Raw genomic sequence first — 8703 nt, 5'->3', positions numbered from 1 at the left:
CGGCGACAAGGGCACGAACGGCGACGTTGGGACGACAGCCACAGAGCCCTCACCGTGATGGTCATGAAATGGGTCGCGACGGTGACGTGCCACACAGCCCCTCTCCTCGGTGGTGAACCTGGCTCACGGTCGCTCTCTCTCCCTCTGCTGGCCCTCGACGGCGACGACTCCGAGGGGAACGACGAGCAAGGACGGCGGCTCCTCATCCGACAAATCGGCGGCAGTTCCATGGTCGGCGGCGACACAGTTAGGCCGCAGTAAAAATGCGCAATGGCGGCGGCAAGTTCCTGGGCGGTGGATCGACGGTGACAAGGCCTCCCCTGCCTTCTTTCTTCCGAACCTCCCCTTCCCCTTCCCAAATCTCTCCTTTCTTTCTTTCATGGAAAACAAACGCTGCTGCTGAGTTAGGAAAAAGGAGATTTCGGCTGCAGCTGGGTGTGGGGAAAAAGGGAACCGGGTCGGGTAACGGGTCGCTGGGTTAGGGTTTCATTATTTTAAAAATTAGGGTTAGGGTGATTTGATAATTTCACATAAAATTGGGAATGATATAATAATTGAAACCCAAATTAAATTCAACACTAATTGTATATAGAAAATACTATCTGCTCATCAATTTTACAAATTATTTTCAATAAAATGTCCCAACCAAATAATTAGAAATAATATACTTAATTTCTTCATTTTTCCAAAATAGCAGTATTAATATTAAAATATTACTTATCTGATCCAAATCATATAAAATCCTTATTATTTCATAACTATCAACTTTATACTTTAAATATAGAAAACAATCCAATAATTATAAAATTGGATAATAATCATAACTCATCTCAAATCCAATAAATCAAAACTTGCCTTAATTACCTTTAATAAAATAATTTCTGAAATTAAGGCCATAAATAACCATATGATTTGAGACTTGATCATAATAAGACTTTTCAAAAGTTTTGGGTCTTACATTCTACCCACCTTATAAAAATTTTTGCCCTCGAAAATTGATACAAAACGAAAGAAATTTCATATCAGTTCACCCTTGAACACATTTAAGGAAGGAGCAAAAATATCTCAAAATATAAACATATGTACGGTTTTCAATTACTTGGATTATCGTATGCATAAGGATACAAAGGTAGGAATATGGTTGCAAAGCAAACATTATAAGATGTGCTCAAATGCAAAAGATGTTATGGTTCAAGCATGTGGTAGTAAAGCAAGGCACCGAAGGTTATAAAACAGGATGAGGTTACAACGACGTGCTCAACATCCGCACACTAATCTCATCTCAACCTCAAAGCTTCAACTCTCCAACTCCATCAAGCACTTTACAACCTCATAGTCGATTATGAGCCTAACACCTGCAAGCTTGTTTGCAAGGGACCAAACACCCACAACTCATCATAACGTTACACACCTACTGCTTCACCTTCCATATACACATATCACGTCTTAAAGAACTAACGCATCGCGTTACTACGTCTACAAGTCACACGTGATATCAAAATAATTCTCGAGTCTACTCAGAATGATACAAGATTTAGAAAGGAGAGTCAAATGTCAAGGATAGCAACAATAGATTTGAGAGAATGTATCCAATCCCAGATAACCAAGGATACTCAAGCAATGAAGTTTGCTAGACACAATTCAATTGACAACCTCAAAGATAACCCTTGAATCAAAGAAATCCAATAGGATCAACAAGGAGAAGGATCAGCACATTAGTTTGAAACAAATTCAAGCTGAGTCGAAGAAATATGAGGTTTATAGAGAAGAATCTCTCAAACCCAAGACAAAACTCATAGAACTTCAAAAGCACGATTAAAAACACTTTCGAATATATTGTTCATAAAAGAATCGAAAACTTGTAGGAATATCACTTCGCAGCTTAGAAGAAAGTTAAGTAATAAACATTCTTCAAGAGAGTAACAAAAGCATAAACGTGGCTTTGCTCTAATTCAATCTCATGTTGAAGTAGATTATGCAGAGTTTTAAAAAACAAGGTGCTCACAAGTTTGGCTAAAGGCTAAAATATTCCCTCAAATATTTTAGAAAGATAATTAGGTGCACAACTTAACCAAAAGCAATCATAAAACTCGGAAGAGAAATTAAATGCTTGTTCAAAAATCTCCAAAGTCCATATTCAAACAAGTTTGTATAAAAATCTTAGCGAGGTCGAAAGAGGAAGTTAAGCTCTATTTAGGAAAGAAAACCCGAGGTAAAAGTTTGCTATAAATTGGTAAAGGAATTAAGTGCTGCATTACAAACAAACTGGCTTCCAATAAACAAGAAAACTTTCAAAACTTCATTTAAAATAGTGCATGCCCAATTTAATCAACTTTATCAAAACTTGAACAATGGTTTAAATTGTAACCAAGAAACTAAAAAAAATAAGTTCGATTTAGAGCTTCTTCAAAGAGAATTCAATCTGCTTTATAAAATTCAAAACAAGACTCCAAAAATATACTTGAAATCACCATCTCACAATAATAGTCAAGAAGATTAGAATGTACTTGAAAAGGAGTCAAGTCATACAAGAAAGGATCTTAAATCAAAGTAGTCCAAACAAGATCCACTAGGCATAAGATGTCAAACAAGCTTTCAATTGATTCAAAAGAATACAAAAGTCATAGGAAAAGACAACCCAATCATTAGTAATTTCTCAAGGATAATCTTTGACTAAAAACTCTTGTAAAGACAATGAGAGGATAAACGATGCACTATTTTGAAACGAATCAAACTAACTCACATAAGAATGAGATTCACAAGATTGGAAAAACCAAGATCAATGGTAATGTTCACAAATTGTAAAAGATTAGTTAAAAATAAGGTCAAGTATGACATTCATAGAGATGGAAGGTTTAATAGAGAATTTAGTCCGTTCATAGGAAGAAAGCTATGAGTCCAACACTTTCAAAAGAACAACAATGGCATAAACCATATAGCATGCTAAATCAACTCAATTCAAAATAAGTTAAGTAAAGCTTATCAAACGAAACTCAACCGGGATAAAAATGAAAAATTCTTTCTTCCCAAAATTTTGAAAAATATCCAAATACATAATCAAATGAAAATGTGCATTGGAACTATAGTAAAATTACTAGAAAGTCAAATTGTAATTTTAAAGCAATTGTAGTTCTGTAAACCAGTAAAAGTACAGGCGAGATATTAGAAATAAATAGTTGTTAAACTGTATAAGAAATTTTCAAAGTTTTATATATATATAAGTATGTATCTATTCAACAATAATTTTCATAAAATCTCAAAACTGGCTATAATCACTGTCAAAGAAGAGAAAAACTGAATCAACAATTTCTCAAAGAACGGACTCGAAATCCGGAGTTAAAAGGCACATCGCATCAAGACAAGTTCAAAGCTACATCAAAGAATACGTGAATCAAGAAGAACTCAAACAGAGGAAAATAGATGCAACAAGGATTTCAAACAAGCATATGCACTTAAGATCAAACAAGAATGCATATGAATAGAGGAATAGAGTTGAAAAAATCAAACTACTTCCAAGAGGATTAGCAAACAAGAACTTCAAGTTAGGATATGAAAAAACAGGTCGACTCGACAAAATCCAAGATACACAACTGAATAGCCTCGAGAAATAGTTTCTAACGTTCCCAAAACCCGCGATTCGCTTTACTCAAACTTGTATATTATCTATGGTAACCCATTAGTACTTTCATACACATAATTCACTAGTATTAAGCCGGCCAAACTTAATACCAAGAATCATGCAATGCAAGACTATCAGCGTTAACCAATAGACCGTCATGTGTATAAAGCTCTAATTCTCGTCATTCGACAAGACCTAATACATGACAAACGCCCAGAGTATGCAATTGAAGCATAGTCGGTCCATTCGTCAGGCTCTACAGGAAGGACTGCTCTGATACCATAATATAACACCCCAAGCTCACGCTTCCAGCTGCGCAACTCTGATAGCTCGGACATTACTACGACACTTATACTATTTAATATTAAAATATGAGCCTATTTAAAACTTTAAACCGCAATACCGCTCCCAAGAATACTTTCGTTCGACAATGTATATCCATAGATACCATATAACTTACAAAAAAACTCATAAAGGATACATCCATATAGATACATATATTTATAAATAATATTACAAATATTATCCAATACAATTCCTATCCCACTTACAGAATACATCAAGATAAAGGCGAGGGTACAATAAACCATAACTAAGACAATACGGAGCATCTCAACAACAACTAAAATAAACCCTTCGTGACTTCTGCGCCCTTATCCTGAAAGGGAAAAAAATGTAGGGGGTGAGAACATCATCCTCGAAAGGGTTCTCAGTAGAGAGATTTTGGAAATTACTGTAATAGGATACGTGAAGATAACTGCACCAGTGATTAATAACCATCTTATGCCTCTTTTCAAAAATAACGGTTTTTCGATAAAAAATAAAGCCGAAAATCTTTTCTGAAAGAGGAACCGTTCAATTCTCAAAACATCAAAGCCTTTCAAAAAGGTTTATCTATACTAAACCAAAATAACCTTTCATATCTTATTCCAAACCAGAACCACAAAACCGAAATCAACCATCGGTCCATCTCATTCAACCACGGCCCTAGGCCTAAACAATCCAACCACAACCAATCCACCACAATCCAACAGAGTTCCAGATGCAAACACAAGTAGGAAGATACAAATACAAACAAACAATTATTGCAAGTAGAACAATCAGCAGTTAATCACATAGGCAAACCAAGTACAATATGCACACCCAAACAATGTCACATAGATGCATATGATGCATGTCTGTCCCTAGTGGCTGATGATATCATCTGTCGGTTATAGAGCCAACCCGACAAGTCCTGGAAGCTAACTATTGGACTGTCCCTCTGTCGTGTCTCCCCAACTCGAGTTATACTCAATATAAACTTGATCATAATCATGATCCATATCCATCACCCTCACTGGTGAATATTTCGGGGGCGAGCTCATCCGGGACTTTCACAGTGCCCGGCCACACTTACGACATAGGGTCAACAGAGTATCAAGTCTCAACCTGGAGCACGTGGTGGCTAGCCACTGCTACTACCCAGGGATATCTCCGACAGTGGAAGTGCAATATCACAAATTATCAATTTTTCAGCATATACATGCATTCATTCTCATCCATGGATCAACATCCATCTCAGCCATCCGGCTCACGGTTCAGTCCAGAACCAGCCAATATTCATAGCATACACAGCCATTCCAGCTCACGGTTCAATCCAGAACCAGCCAATATTCATAACATACAGAGCTATTTCGGCTCACAAAAAAACAACACTTCCATATTCAACATCATTAATTCGTAAAATCGGCATTTAAGCCATAAATCACTTTTTCTCAAATCGTTTCACTTTGAAATCAAGTTTCAACTCTTTTCAGCCTTGGCTTTTAGAAATCTCGTTTCTCAAATCATCTCAGGCTCATAAGCCACTTTTACTCAAGGTAAATTCCCCTTTGAAAACAATGCCACTCTCGACATCCTCTTTTCAAAACTTCCATAACCATGGAAAGTTAAAGATTCATTTGAAATATTCAAAATCATCCATCCAACAATGGGATTTTATAACAAAATTTCTCGGCAGAGTTCCAAGTCTTTAGGGGAGAATAACATAACTCATTTCGCCAAATTAATTTTAAATTCATTAAAAACCTTGGCTTCCTGATCTGAGTAGTAAAATAGGATCTAAGCCAATCCGAGTCATGTAATCAATTACTCTTTTCAAAGCCATTTTCTTTACTTAAACAAAACCGGCTTCAATTCCATAATTAAATCTGAAGCATTTCAAACTGCTAAGAGAATCATTTTTTGTTGTGTTAAACTAGAGTTCAAAGGGTACTCTGAATCTTATTCAAAACGTCAAAATAATGAGGTTCATCAATCGAAATCCAATTCCTTTTAAAATCACGAAAACTCTTCCAATGGACACTCTTTATGTTTAATAGAGAAAAACATAAACCCGTTTTACCTTTTAAAACAGCCTCAAGGCAAAATTCTCTTTCGAATAACTTGTACCCAAAGACATACTATTCTTCTTGGAAAATAAGGAGAAATCATGATTCTCTTTTCAGTAATTCTTTCAAAGCATAGCTTCATCGCTTTTCATAATTGATCTAAGTAAAGATAATAAAAGAAGCCCTAAATTCACAATCCTCCAGGTAAATAAGAAAGGCATTAAACTCAAAGTTTCCCAAATAACATTTCAAATAAAGCCTCGAATTTTATTGAAATTTCGGCAGCATCTCCCCTAAAACTTGGACTTTGCCACCCGGTTCGGGTCCCAACTAAACTGTTTCTCAATCCTTTTCAACAGTCCAGAACCCAAAAATCAATTCAAAATCACGCTAAATCCAACAGTCGCCTCAGTGGCGTATCTCAAGGAAACCATTTTAAAATCAAATCAATATCAATCGATTTAACTCATTTCCAAAGTTTTAAAGAAACAGTTCAATAACAAATCATTTGTCCAAAACCAAGTCAATTAAAATAAACCAAGCTGAATTCAAAAGTGCATTCGACTTTTCACATCATTGAAATAATTGACTCAATTCAAACCAATCCTCAATGGTTTAAACTCAGATTTCAAATCTTTAAAGAATGAACTTCAAAACATTACATTTCACAAAGCCGCACAACAACTCAGCCAAACCAACATCCATAATCATTCGAGTCAATCAAATAATACATAAGGCAGATACAATCACCAAATACACAATGTCTCACATCAGTATCCATATGTAATAATTTCAATACAGAAAACATAGTTTTTGGAAAAAAAAAGCGCCCTTACCTCAAAACGTAAAACCATAGCCCAAATGCCTCATCAAGTCCTTTCCGCCTCAAACCGAAACTGACGGGAACCAAAACCTCAGCTCCCAGCCACTTTTGCAATAACCATAGCAACACTAATCGCAACATATAATAATCAGGACTCGATCTCACGTTATCAAAACTCATATTCATTAACCAACACGACCGAATACTAACGCGAGGCTTTTCGAAACATAATTACTTACCAAAACTAAGAAAGGACGGCTGAACCGAAACAGCGGCGGTCTCCGGGCCGGTTCAGCGACAGCCCAGCAGCCACTTCAAGCGGCAGCGGCGACAAATTCTGATCACGACAACTGAAACCAACACGCAGTGACTATAGTATTCTCAAAATTCAAAAAGGACAGAAACCACAATTAAAACCCTTACCGGAAAACTTTTTCGGCGATGGCAGCAGGGTCTCAAGTGGAAAAAGCTCAGCTCGGATCTCCGGCAGTGATCCCGGAAGCCACATAACCACTCCCAGCGGCCAGAAACACAGAGGCACAGCTTCCTCTCCGGCAGCGACACCTGCGGCGGCCTAAACCATTTTCTGACAGCGGCAACTCTGGCGGAGGCGGCGTGTAGATCGACGGCAGACCACAGTGGCTCCTCCACTCTGCAGTTCTGCCTCCCTTCCTCCAAACCTCCATGAGAAGCACCAACCCCAAACCAAGCTCGACGGTGGTAGTGGAGTGGCTGACCTCAACACTGGCGACGCTGGGTGGAACAGTGACGACGACAAGGGCACGAACGGCGATGTTGGGATGACGGCCACAGAGCCCTCGCCGTGATGGTCGTGAAATGGGTCGCGACGATGATGTGCCACACAGCCCCTCTCCTCGGTGGTGAACCTGGCTCACGGTTGCTCTCTCTCCCTCTGCTGGCCCTCGACGGCGACGACTCCGAGGGAAACGACGAGCAAGGATGGCGGCTCCTCATGTGACAAATCGGCGGCAGTTCCATGGTCGGTGGCGACACAGTTAGGCCGCAGCAGAAATGCGTAGTGGCGGCGGCGAGTTCTTGGGCGGTGGATCGACGGTGACAAGGCCTCCCCTGCCTTCTTTCTTCCGGACCTCCCCCTCCTCTTCCCAAATCTCTCCTTTCTTTCTTTCATGGAAAACAAACGCTGTTGCTAAGTTAGGAAAAAGGGGATTTCGACTGCAGCTGGGTGTGGGGGAAAGGGGAACCGGGTCAGGTAACGGGTCGTTGGGTTAAGATTTCATTATTTTAAAATTAGGGTTATGGTGATTTGATAATTTCACATAAAATTGGGAATGATATAATAATTGAAACCCAAATTAAATTCAACACTAATTGTATATAGAAAATACTATCTCTTCATCAATTTTACAAATTATTTTCAATAAAATATCCCAACCAAATAATTAGAAATAATATACTTAATTTCTTCATTTTCCCAAAATAGCAGTATTAATATTCAAAATATTACTTATCTAATCCAAATCATATAAAATCCTTATTATTTCATAACTATCAACTTTATACTTTAAATATAGAAAACAATCTAATAATTATAAAATTAGATAATAATTATAACTCATCTCAAATCCAATAAATCAAAACTTGCCTTAATTACCTTTAATAAAATAATTTCTGAAATTAAGGCTATAAATAACCATATGATTTGAGACTTGATTATAATAAGACTTTTCAAAAGTTCTGGGTCTTACAGACATAGATACATGACACGACATGACACGGAATACGCGGACATATAAATTTAAATTTTTTATAAGACACAAAAATAGGATATATATATATATATAAAGTATTTTTTAGATAAATTATAATGATATTTTAATATTTTATTAATATTAAAATATCAATTATTTTTA

The 8703-nt window shown here is 37.2% G+C and overlaps 1 long non-coding RNA gene across 1 annotated transcript; it reads right to left on the bottom strand.

The window, feature by feature from the left end:
* Nucleotides 1-3894: 3894 nt before the first annotated feature.
* Nucleotides 3895-7897, bottom strand: LOC127745771 (uncharacterized). The gene is made up of 4 exons (XR_008007252.1): nt 7235-7897; nt 7051-7161; nt 6825-6939; nt 3895-4277 (listed from the first exon to the last, which is right to left on the bottom strand). It is a non-coding gene; the product is annotated as an uncharacterized LOC127745771 (long non-coding RNA).
* Nucleotides 7898-8703: the final 806 nt, after the last annotated feature.

The sequence above is a fragment of the Arachis duranensis genome, chromosome 1, assembly GCF_000817695.3.
Source record: "Arachis duranensis cultivar V14167 chromosome 1, aradu.V14167.gnm2.J7QH, whole genome shotgun sequence".
Taxonomy (NCBI): domain Eukaryota; kingdom Viridiplantae; phylum Streptophyta; class Magnoliopsida; order Fabales; family Fabaceae; genus Arachis; species Arachis duranensis.
The sequence above is the reverse complement of the archived record's forward strand: the minus strand, read 5'-3'. Positions and strand labels throughout refer to the sequence as shown.